We start from the raw sequence: 13,209 nt of genomic DNA on the forward strand, positions 1-13,209 counted from the left end.
CAAAAGAAGCATAAAAAGATAGATAGGGAAGGGAAATCATAAAGGATTTAATATGGTAACTCATAAGAACTTTCTCATTATGGCAAATAAGGAGAAGGATAGATAGAAAGCACTTGAATGTGAAGGGATGATAAAAATAAAATTAATTAAAGGGATGAGAAAGAGGAATGTATGGGTAGAAAGAAGTAAACTATATTACACAGAAGAAGGGAAAGCTTTTACAATGGAGAAGAGGGTGAAAGTGAGAAGTGAATGAATTTTATGGTCATCAGAATAGACTCAAAGAGGGAATAAAATACCCACTCAGGTGGATACCCTACAGAAAAATAAGAAAAGAAGGGAAAAGGAGAAGCTAAGATTGATAGAAGGTAGGGAATTCAAGGAGGTGGTAGTCAGAATTAAATACTTTTTGAGAAGGGAAAGAGGATAGAATAAATAAGGAGCTGCAGGGAATATAGTAAGTAAGAGTAACTGAAAAAAATTGAAGTAAATTAGTCTGATAAACTTAAAAGCCATTCCCCAGTTGATATGTGATGAAAAAAATATGAGCTGTTTTCACCTGAAGTAATCAAATTTATCTATAGCTATATGAAAAAATGCTCTAGCTTACTATTGATTAGAGAAATGCAAATTAAAAGAATTTTGAGATACTATCTCAAAATCTGTTAGTTTGGCTAATGTGACAGAAAAAGAAAATGACACTTGTTGAGGGGGATGTAGGAAAAATGAGACATTAATGTACTGTTGGCAGAGTTGTGAAGTGAATCAACCATTTTGTAGAGCAATTTGGAACTAGGTTCAAATGGTTATAAAACTGTGCAAACCCCTTGACCAAGCAATACTACTACTAAATATGTATCCCAAAAGAGATTTTGAAAAAGGAAAAAAAAATAAAAGTACCCATAAGAACAAAATTATAGCAGATAGTTTCTGGTGTCAAAGAATTGCGAATTGAGGGTATGTCCATCAGTTGGGGAATGGTTGAAGAAACTGTTGGGTGTGATTATCATGAAATACTATCTTTTAAGAATTTATTTAATATTTTGTCCCAGTGGCATTTAAAATATTTTTTTTTTACTTTTGAAAACTTTTGAGTTTCAGTTACTCTCCCTTCTCCCCACTTCCACCCACCCATTAAGAAACCACATGTGAAGTTATACAAAACATTTCTATAAAAGATATGTTGTGAAAGAAATTATATATCTCCCACCCTAAAAACAAACAAAAAACCCTTGAGAAAAATAGGTTAAAGAGAGAAAAAGAAAGTAAGAGAGAAAATGAGAGAAAGAGAGTGTTTGCTTCAGTCTGTATTCAGATATAATCAGTATAATCAGTTCCATCTCTTGGTCTGGATAGGATTTTTTTTTTTTATGATAAATCTTTCAGAGTAGTTGTGTTTCATTGTACTGCTTAGAATTGCAAAATAATTTACAGTTGAATATCCCAGAACATTGCTATTACTTTGTATATAGTATACTTCACTTTGCTTGAGTTCATGGAGGACTATCTAGGTTTTTCTGAAAATATCCTGCTCACCATTTCCCACAGAACAATAATATTCCATCATAATTACATACCAAAATTCATTCAGCCATTCCCCAATTGATGGACATTCCCTCAATTTCCTTTTTTTTTTTTTTTTTTTTTTTTTTGTCCTGAGAAATGTTGCTATAAATATTTTTGTACATATAGATTCTTTTCCTTTTTCCAAATCTCTTTTGGAATTCATGCCTAGTAGTAGTATTGTTGGGTGAAAGGATATGCATAAATGTATAGCCCTTTGGGGGCTAAATAAAGGAATCACATCATTTTGAAGGATGGTATCTTTTGTTCATTTATCAATTGGGGAATAGCTCCTATTTTGTATAAGTTTGAGTCAGTTCCCTCTCTATTTGAGAAATGAGGCCTTATCAGACAAACTTGCTTCAGAATTCTTCTTACAATTACTATTGCTAACTGTATTTCCCCCCATTCATTCTATTTTTTCTCTTCTTTCAATTTATCTGTTCTCAAACAAGTTTTTCTACTAACCCCTCCCTTTCCCAAAATGCTTTCTATTTTTTCACCTTCTCCCACTTCCCATATCCTATTCTCCTCTGAGTTTCATGCAAGGTAAGACAGATTTCTATACCAATATTAAGTATGTATGTTATACCATTTTTGAGCCAATTTTTAGGAGAGTAAGTTTCACTCACTCTTCTCTCCTCCCTTTCTTCCCCTCCATTATAAACACTTTTTTCTTATCTGTTTTTATGGCAAATGATTTATACCACTCCACTTCTTCTTTTCTCTTTTTCATCCCTTACATTCATCCCTTAATTTCATTCTTCTAGATATTATATCTTCTTAATTCAATTCACATCTGTGCCCCCCGTCTATACATACTCCTTCTGACTGCCATAATAATGAGAAAGTTTTAAAGAGTTGCAAGTATAAACTTCCATGTAGGTATGTAAATAGATAAACTTATATTAAGTACCTAATGATATCAGTTTCCTGATTACTTCTTTATGCTTCTTCTAAGACCTGTATTTGAAAAGTGTATTTCCTATTTAACTCTGATCTATTCATCCCAAATGCTTGAAAATCCTATATTTCAATGAACTTCCAGCTTTTCTCTAAAGGATTATACTCAGTTTTGTTGGATAGGTGATTCTTGGTTGTAATCCATTCCAAAGTTCCATTGGTCTCTAGAATATCATATTCTAAGCTCTCTTGATCTTTCATGTAGAAGCTGATAAATCTTGTGTTATCCTGACTATGGCTCCACTGTATTTGAATTCTTTCTTTCTAAATGATTGCAATATTTTCTCCTTGATCTGGGAGTTTTGGAATTTGGTTATAATATTCCTGAACGTTTTCATTTTGGGATCTCTTTCAGGGGTGATCAGTGGATTTTTTTCCATTTTTATTTTCTCTTCATTTTAGAATATCAGAACAGTTTTCCTTGATAATTTTTTGAAAGATAATGTTCAGGTTCTTTTTTTGATCTTGACTTTCAGATAAGTCAATAATTTTTAAGTTATCTCTTCTGGATCTATTTTTAGGTCAGTTGTTTTTTTTTTTTTTTTTTTTTTTTTCAATAAGACATTCCAGAAATTTTTTTTGCTTTATTTTATCTTGATTTATCATAAAATCCTTAGCTTCTATTTGCTCAATTTTAATTTTTAAGTAATTATCTTCTTCAGTGACAATTTTTTACCTCCTTTACCATTTGGCCAATTTTGCTTTTTAAAGCATTCTTCTCCTCATTATCTTTTTGTATTTCCCTATACATAACTCTCAATTCTCTTACTAATTTTTCTCCTATCTCTCTTAATTGATTTTCAAAATCTCTTTTGAGCTCTTCCATGGTTTGAGAGCAATTCTTATTTTTCTTGGAGGCGTTGGATGTAGGAGCTTCGACTTTGTTATCTTCTTCTGAGTGTATGTTTTGATCTTCCTTGTCACTGTAGTACTATGGTCACCATCTTTTTTTCATTTGCTCATGTTCCTAGTCTATTACTCAGCTTTTATCTCTGTTAAAGTAGGACTATTTTTTCCAGGGTGGAGGGTGCACAGAACCAAGTTTAAGAGTTTTGTGCAGTTATTTTCAGAGATCCTTCTAGGGACCTAACCACAAGCACTTTTTTCTGTCCTATAATTTTTAGAAATGTCTTTGCCCCCACAGATGCTGTGACATCTAGTGTGCTAGAGCAACAGAATCCTTCTAATAGTCCTTTCTAATGAAGAGACCTCCTGTGAGTTGAGGCTCTAAAAGCTGACACTGTCACCAATACCCATACCCATTCTTGGTTTGCTGGTTTCCCAATGCCCTCTCACTCTACTGGCTAACCTTTTCTGCCAATCTTCTAAATCATCTTTGCTATTTCTGGGCTTAGAGGCCTAGAAACCACAAGCATTGCTGCTGATTCAAAAGTCTTTCTTTGCTGTCACTGCAAAATTTGCTTAGAGTCATTTTTAAAAGGGATTTGGTGTAGTTCAGGAGAGAGGTTGGGGGAGATCTTGCCTTTTCTCTGCCATCTTGGCTCTGTCTCCTACATGGAATTCTATTATGATATAAGAAATGATGAGCAGGATGCTTTCCAAAAAAAACCTGAAAAGACTCCCATGAGCTTAATGCAAAATGAAATGCACTGTGTACAAAGTAAATATGATGATAAATGTTATCCAAACCCAGAGAATGAACTGATTTTTTTTTTCTGAATACAGATTGAAGCCTTAAAGTTAATTTTCCTTGAGGGCTTTTTTTTAGTGGGGAGGATGTGTTTTCTTTCACAATATGACTAATATGGAGATACATTTTGCATCACTACAAATGTATATCCTTTATTGAATTGTTTCCCTTCTCATTGAGGAGGAGAGAAAAGAGAGGAGAAAGAGAATTTAGAAGTTTTAAAAATAAATGTCAAAAATTGTTTCTATATATATAACTGAGGGAAAATAATATGGTAAATAAATGGGAAAGAATTAAAAAGTGAAAAGCCAGCAATTCCATGAGGGGAGTAAAGAAGGAGTAAAATTCAAATGTGGTGGTAGGAGGTAGGTAAAAGTCTATCCAAAGACATAGCAATGAAATATGGGATATTGTGTATAGGAAAAGACCAGGTAATTTTTTTTTTGGTTGGGAGCCAGAGTACATAATGGAGAACAATTTGTAATAAACCTGGAAAGTTACAGGTGGATTGCAGGTAACTTTAAATGACAAATAGAGGAAGTTATATTTTATCTTAGACTTAGAGACACTTGGCAGCCATGGGAGTTTTCAGATAAAGGGAATTACATTGGCAGAGCTGTATTTCAGGAATATTTATTTGGCAGGTGCATAGAGAATAGATTGGGAAAAGGAGTCCTGATCTAGGGAAGTGGCTGAGGGGAAGGAGAGGTAAATATAGAACAGAAGGTTTTGCAAGGGTCAATGTGAAAAATTACCCATGTGTATGTTTTGTAAATAAAAAGCTTTAATTTAAAAAAAAAAAAAAAGGAAAAAGGAAGCTTGGGATAAAATGTCAATTAGGAGGTTACTGTGCTAATGGAGCAGTGATGAGAATAGGAACTAGGGTGGCTGAGATATCAATGGAGTGAAAGATTAAAGTCAAGCGACTGTATAGTTAAAATAAAAATAGCTTGCCCACAGATTAGCTTTGGTAACTTTATGGCAGTAAATATTATAAGGGATTTCAAATCATCTAGATTGAGATTTGGAGTGAGTGCAGGGAGAAGGAGAAAGGGAACAAAGAACAGCTTTTAATAGGAAACTAGAATTATTGGAAGGGAGCCATCTCTTAACTTCTGATAAGCTTGAATTCCTAAGTATCTGTCACTCACAGGATACCTAATCATTTTAATAAAGCATGGCTTTCCTTTATATTCTCCCATGTCTGGGTTGCTCTATCAGTTACCTAGTTTACACCAATTCTAGAAAATCAGCCCCCATTCTCATCAAATCACTCTAAGATTAGAGGGCTAAATAAAGATATCATGCAGAGTTTGTGAAAGTCCTCTTTCTCATGAAGGACATTAGTTCTTGTCTAGTTTTTTGTTCTAATAGAGGCTAAATTTCTGGTTTCTTTTACTTTTTTTTTTTTTTCAGGTGTTTGCCCCTCTAAGCCCTTGTCTGCTCTTAATGTAGGCCAGTCTTGTAATTTAATTAGATTCTCAGTTGCGCTGTCAGAATCCAGTGCAAAATAGTGTAGATAGTATTCCTGCTGCCTTAAAGTTATGGTTACTGAGCTGGATTAAGATAGAATTATATCTCTCCCCTTTCTTAGCACCACATTCTCAAGGGAACTCATTAAACTTTATTTTCACAATGCAAAGACTTCTTTAATGTAATATTTTAATGTACAGGAAAGCGTCTTCATCCTCCACTTCTATCATCTTCTATTTCCCTGTGAAATATCTCTAAAAAGTTAGATTACTTAGGAAAGTTGGGGGAGAAAAGATAGGAAGAATTGATCACTTTTTGAAAAAGAAATTCTTATTTTGGAAACTTAGCTATATTTTACTGTGCAAGTTTTAATTTTTTGGCAAGTTAAAATGGGTAGATATTTGGAGAAGCACATAGAAACATTCTCAGTTCAAAAAATTATTAGTAGGAAAAACAGAACATTCAGATTATTCAAAGTTTTTGGAGTTATTTTGCTCTAAATTAATGAAAAATCTGAATTGTAAAGCAGTAGTTCCCAAACTGAAAATTTGAACAATGGACAACAGAATTATTCCAAAGGGTATGTGAATCCTTATCCAAGCAAAATTTGACTATTTTGATCTTTATTTAATATCAACATAATTTATAATGTGAGAGTGATAATTATACCTTTTTCAGATTAAATGTTTCACACATATGCATACTACTGTTTTCCAAAAGTATGTTGATAACTATATTGATAAAGTGAAAATTCACTGAAAAGGGCTAATGAATTAGAAGCAATTTTGGTCAGGATGTATTTTTTCAATAGACATTCTTTGTGTAGCTAGTGTCATGTAAGAGTCCATTAATTAATTTTTTAATGTTATAAAAGGGTCCTCATACTTGAAAAAGTTAGGAGCCACTAATAGAGATTTTATATTTGTGGTATTCTTAATCTTCAGTTTTCCAAAAGCAGTTTTTAATTATTTCCCCTTATCCTAGCTATTACTAGTAAGAGAACAGGAACTGAATAATCTTAGAGACAGGAAGATTTGGGGTCAAATCTTTCCTCTGATACAAAATGCTAGTGTGATTCTTGGCTATAAACATAATTTTTTTTCAAGAGCATTTGTAATTTTTTTGTTTGTTTTTTGTTTTACATTTTTATTAATTTTATAATTATCACTTTTGACAGGATATATGTATGAGTAATTTTAAAAAACATTATCCCTTAGAGAAAAAGGGAAAAGGAAAAGGAGAATTAGGGAAGGGACATGGAGGGAGGGGGGAGGGATAATAAAAAAAAAGGGAGGGCTGTGTGTCACAAGGGGGGTCTATAAATTAAATATTGGGGAAGGGGTTCAGGGGGGTCAAGGGAAAAAGCATAATCTGGGGATAATATGATGGCAGGAAATACAGAATTAATAATTTTAACTGTAAATGTAAATGAGATGAACGCTCCCATCAAACAGAGACGGATAGCAGACTGGATCAAAAATCAGAACCCTACAATATGTTGTTTACAGGAAACACACTTAAAGCAGGGAGATACATATAGAATAAAGGTAAAAGGTTGGAGCAGAATCTATTATGCTTCAAGTGAAGTCAAAAAAGCAGGGGTAGCTATCCTTATCTCAGATCAAGCAAAAGCAGAAGTTGATCTAGTTAAAAGAGATAAGGAAGGAAACTATATCCTGCTAAAAGGTAGCATAAATAATGAAGCCATATCGATACTAAACATATATGCACCAAGTGGTATAGCATCTAACTTTCTAAAGGAAAAGTTAAGAGAGTTGCAAGAAGAAATAGACAGTAAAACTATAAGAGTGGGAGATCTCAACCTTGCACTCTCAGACTTAGACAAATCAAACCACAAAGCAAACAAGAAAGAAATTTAAAAAGTAAATAGAACATTAGAAAAACTCTTGAGAGTATAGGAATAAATGGATTATTCCTTAGAATAATCAGGAGCATATATTTAAGACCTTCATTAAGCATAATATGCAATAGAAATAAACTGCAACCTTTCCCAGTAAGATCAGGAGTGAAACAAGGTTGCCCACTATCACCATTACTATTCAATATAGTACTAGAAATGCTAGCCTCGGCAATAAGAGCCGAGAAAGAGATTCAAGGAATTAGAGTAGGAAATGAGGAAATCAAACTATCACTCTTTGCAGATGACATGATGGTATACTTAGAGAACCCCAAAGACTCTGCTAAAAAGCTATTAGAAATAATGCAAAATTTTAGCAAAGTGCCAGGATACAAAATAAATCCATATAAATCCTCAGCATTCTTATATATCACCAACAAAATGCAACAGCAAGAGATACAAAGAGAAATTTAATTCCAAACAAATGTTGAGAGTATAAAGTATTTGGGAATCCATCTACCAAAGAATAGTCAGGAATTATATGAGAAAAATTACAAAACACTTGCCACAAAAATAAAGGGAGATTTAAATAATTGGAAAAACATTCAGTGCTCTTGGATAGGCCGAGTGAATATAATAAAGATGACAATACTCCCCAAACTAATCTATTTATTTAGTGCTATACCAATCAGACTCCCAAGAAACTATTTCAATGACCTAGAAAAAATAACAACAAAATTCATATGGAAGAATAAAAGGTCGAGAATTGCAAGGGAACTAATGAAAAAAAAAAAAAAAAACTCAGAGGAAGGTGGTCTAAGTGTACCTGATCTAAAGTTATATTATATAGCAGCAGTCACCAAAACCATTTGGTACTGGCTAAGAAATAGAACACTAGATCAGTGGAACAAATTAGATACAAAGGACAAAAAAGGGTACATCTATAGCAATCTAATCTTTGACAAACCCAAAGATACCAACATTAGGGATAAAAATTCATTATTCGGAAGAAACTGTTGGGAAAACTCGAAATTAGTATGGCAGAAATTAGATATGGACCCACACTTAACACCATATACCAAGATAAGATCAAAATGGGTCCATGATTTAGGCATAAAGAATGAGATCATAAATAGATTAGAGGAACAGAGAATAGTCTACCTCTCAGACCTGTGGAGGAGGAAGGAATTTATGACCAGAGGAGAATTAGAGATCATTATTGATCACAAAATAGAAGATTTTGACTACATCAAACGAAAAACTTCCTGTACAAACAATACTAATGCAAACAAGATTAGAAGGGAAGTAACAAATTGAGAAAATATTTTTAAAAGTAAAGGTTCTGACAAAGGTCTCATTTCTAAAATATATAGAGAACTGACCCTGATTGATAGGAAACCAAACCATTCTCCAATTGATAAAACATCAAGGGATATGAACAGACAATTCTCAGATGATGAAATTGAAACTATTTCTACTCATATGAAAGAGTGTTCCAAATCACTACTGATCATAGAAATACAAATTAAGACAACTCTGAGATAACACTACACAACTGTCAGATTGGCTAAGATGACAGGAACAAATAATGATGAATGTTGGAGGGGATGTGGGAAAACTGGGACACTGATACATTGTTGGTGGAGTTGTGAAAGAATCCAGCCATTCTGTAGAGCAATTTGGAACTATGCCCAAAAAGTTGTCAAACTGTGCATACCCTTTGACCCAGCATTGCTGTTATTGGGATTATATCCCAAAGAAATACTAAAGAGTGGAAAGGGACCTGTATGTGCCAAAATGTTTGTGGCAGCTCTTTTTGTTGTAGCTAGAAACTGGAAGTTGAATGGATGTCCATCAATTGGAGAATGGTTGGGTAAACTGTGGTATATGAAGATTATGGAATATTATTGCTCTGTAAGAAATGACCAGCAGGAAGAATACAGAGAGGCTTGGAGAGACTTAAATCAACTGTTGCTGAGTGAAATGAGCAGAACCAGAAGATCACTATACACATCAACAACAATACTGTATGAGGATGTATTCTGATGGAAGTGGAAATCTTCAACATAAAGAAGATCCAACTCACTTCCAGTTGATCAATGATGGACAGAAATAACTATACCCAGAGAAGGAACACTGGGAAGCGAATGTAAAATTGTTAGCACTACTGTCTATCTACCCAGGTTACTTATACCTTCGGAAGCTAATAATTAATGTGCAACAAGAAAATGGTATTTACACACATATATTGTATCTTGGTTATATTGTAACACATGTAAAATGTATGGGATTGCCTGTCATCGGGGGGAGGGAGTGGAAGGAGGGAGGGGATAATTTGGAAAAATGAAAAAAAAAAAAAAAAAAAAAGAAAACAGAGGTATATTGTAATGCATACATGAAGAGTCTCCAGGAAAGTATTGTGAGTAAAGTCTAGGATAATTAATAATGAATAATAATAGAACATCAACTTGAAAAAAACAAACAAACAAATAAACAAAAAAAAAAACATTACCCCTTGCACTCAATTCTATTCCGAATTTTCCCTCCTTCCCTCCATCCCTTCCCCTAGAAGGTAGACAGTGCCATAAATGTTAAATCTATTATATTATATCCTAGATAAAATATATGTGTGCAGAACCGAATATCTTGTTGTACAGAAAGAATTGGATTCAGAAGATAAAAATAACCTGGGAAGAAAAACAAAAATGCAAACAGTTTACAATCACTTCCCAGTGTTACTTCTCTGGGTGTAGCTGATTCTGTCCTTCAATTGGAATTGAATTAGACCTTCCCTTTGTTGAAGATATCCACTTTCATCAGAATTCATCATCATATAGTATCACTGTTGAAGTATAATGATCTCCTGGTTCTGCTCATTTCACTCAGCATCAGTTCATATAAATCTCTCCAATCCTCTCTGTTTTCATCCTGCTGGTCATTTCTTACAGAACAATAATATTCCAAAACATAATATAAATATAAAAAATGATATACCATAATTTACCCAGTCATTCTCCAGTTAATGGACATACATTCATTTTCCAGTTTCTAGCCACTACAAAAAGGGCTGCCACAAACATTTTGGCACATACATGTAGTATTTCTTTGGGATATAAACCCAATAGTAGCACTGCTGGATCAAAGGCTATGCACAGTTTGATAACTTTTGGGACATAGTTCCAATTTGCTCTCCAGAATGATTGGATTCTTTCAGAACTCCACCAGCAATGTATCAGTGTCCCATTTTGCCCACAGCCCCTCCAACATTCATCATTACTTTTTCCTATCATCTTAGCCAATCTGACAGGTGTGTAGTGGTATCTCAGAGTTGTCTTGATTTGCATTTCTCTGATCAATAGTGATTTGGAACACTCTTTCATATCAGTGGAAACAGTTTCAATTTCATCATCTGAAAATTGTTTGTACATATCCTTGACCATTTATCAATTGGAGAATGGCTTGATTTCTTATAAATTAGAGTCAGTTCTCTATATATTTTGGAAATTAGGCCTTTATCAGAACTTTTAATTGAAAAATTTTTTCCTAGTTTGCTACTTCCCTTCGAATCTTGTTTCCTTTAGTTTCATTTGTACTAAAGCTTTTTAATTTGATGTAATCAAAATTTTCTGTTTTGTGATCAATAATGATCTCTAGTTCTACTTTGGTCACAAAATCCTTCCTCCTTTACAAGTCTGAGAGGTAAACTATCCTATGTTCCTCTAATTTATTAATGATCTCATTCTTTATGCCTAAATCATGGACCCATCAAAATGGGTCTTGGTATGTGGTGTTAAGTATGGGTCCATGCGTAATTTCTGCCATACTAATTTCCAGTTTTCCTAACAGTTTTTGTCAAATAATGAATTCTTATCCCAAAAGTTGGCATCTTTGGATTTGTCAAATATTAGATTGCTACAATTGTTCAATATTTTGTCCTGTGAACCTAACCTATTCCACTGATCAACTAGTCTATTTCTTAGCCAGTACTAAGTGGTTTTGGTGACTGCTGCTTTATAATATAGTTTTAGATCAGGTACAGCGAGGCCACCTTCATTTGATTTTTTTTTTTCATTAATTCCCTTGAAATTCTCGACCTTTTGTTCTTCCATTTTAATTTTGTTGTTATTTTTTCTAGGTCATTAAAATAGTTTCTTGGAAGTCTGATTTGTATAGTACTAAATAAATAGATTAGTTTAGGGAGTATTGTCATCTTTGCTATATTTGCTCGGCCTAACCAAGAGCACTTAATGTCTTTCCAATTATTTAAATCTGACTTTATTTTTGTGGCAAGTGTTTTGTAATTTTGCTCATATAATTCCTGACATTCCTTTGGTAGATAGATGCCCAAATATTTTATACTATCAACAGTTATTTTGAATGGAATTTATCTTTGTATCTCTTGCTGTTGGATTTTGTTGGTGATGTATAAAAATGCCAAGGATTTATGTGTATCCTGCAACTTTGCTATATTTGTGGATAATTTCTAATAGCTTTTTGTTAGAATTTCTGGGGTTCTCTAAGTATACCATCATATCATCTGCAAAGAGTAATAGTTTGATTTCCTCATTACCTACTCTAATTCCTTTAATCTCTTTCTCGAGTCTTATTGCCAAGGCTAGCATTTCTAATACAATATTGCATAATAATGGTGATGTGGGCAACCTTGTTTCACCCCTGATCTTACTGGGAAAGGTTCTAGTTTCTCCCCATTCCATATAATACTTACTGACAGTTTAAAATATATACTCCTCACTATTTTAAATAATAGTCCATTTGTTCCTATACACTTAAGTGTTTTTAGTAGGAATGGATGTTGGATTTTATCAAATGCTTTTTCTCCATCTATTGACATGATCATATGGTTCTTGTTAATTTGATTATTAATACAATCAATCATACTAATAGTTTTCCTGGTATTAAACCAGCCCTGCAATCCTGGTATAAATCCTACTTGTTCATGGTGTAGTATCCTGGGGATGATTTTCTGTATTCTTTTTGCTAATATCTTATTTAAGATTTTAGCATCAATATTCATTAAGGAGATTGGTCTATAATTTTCTTTCTCAGTTTTCAATCAAGCTGGTTTAGGTATCAGTACCATGTCTGTGTCATAAAAAGAATTTGGTAGGACTCCTTTATCCCCTATTTTTTCAAATAGTTTATATAGCATTGGGGCTAATTGTTCTTTAAATGTTTGGTAGAATTCACATGCAAATCCATCTTGTACAGGGGATTTTTTCTTAGGGAGTTGCTTAATAGCTTGTTCTATTTCTTTTTCTGAAATGGGACTATTGAAGCAATTTACTTCCTCCTCTGTTAATCTGGGAAGCCTATACTTTTGAAGATAGTGATCCATTTCACATAGGTTATCAAATTTACTGCCGTAAAGTTGGGCAAACTAACTCCTTATTATTGCTCTAATTTCCTTTTCATTGGTGAAAAGTTCCCCCTTTTCTTTTTTAAGACTAACAATTTGATTTTTCTGTTTCCTTTTTCTGATCAGATTTACCAAAGATTTATCTACTTTATTGGTTTTTTTCATATAACCAACTCTTATTTTTATTTAATAATTCAATAGTTGTTTTTTTTTTTTTTTTTTTTTTTTTTTTTTTTTTTTTTTTTTTTTACTTTCAGTATTATTAATTTATTTTTTAAATTTTAGAATTTCGACTTTAGTATCTGATTGGGGGTTTTTAATTTA

Source organism: Sminthopsis crassicaudata, chromosome 4, assembly GCF_048593235.1.
Source record: "Sminthopsis crassicaudata isolate SCR6 chromosome 4, ASM4859323v1, whole genome shotgun sequence".
NCBI classification, from domain to species: domain Eukaryota; kingdom Metazoa; phylum Chordata; class Mammalia; order Dasyuromorphia; family Dasyuridae; genus Sminthopsis; species Sminthopsis crassicaudata.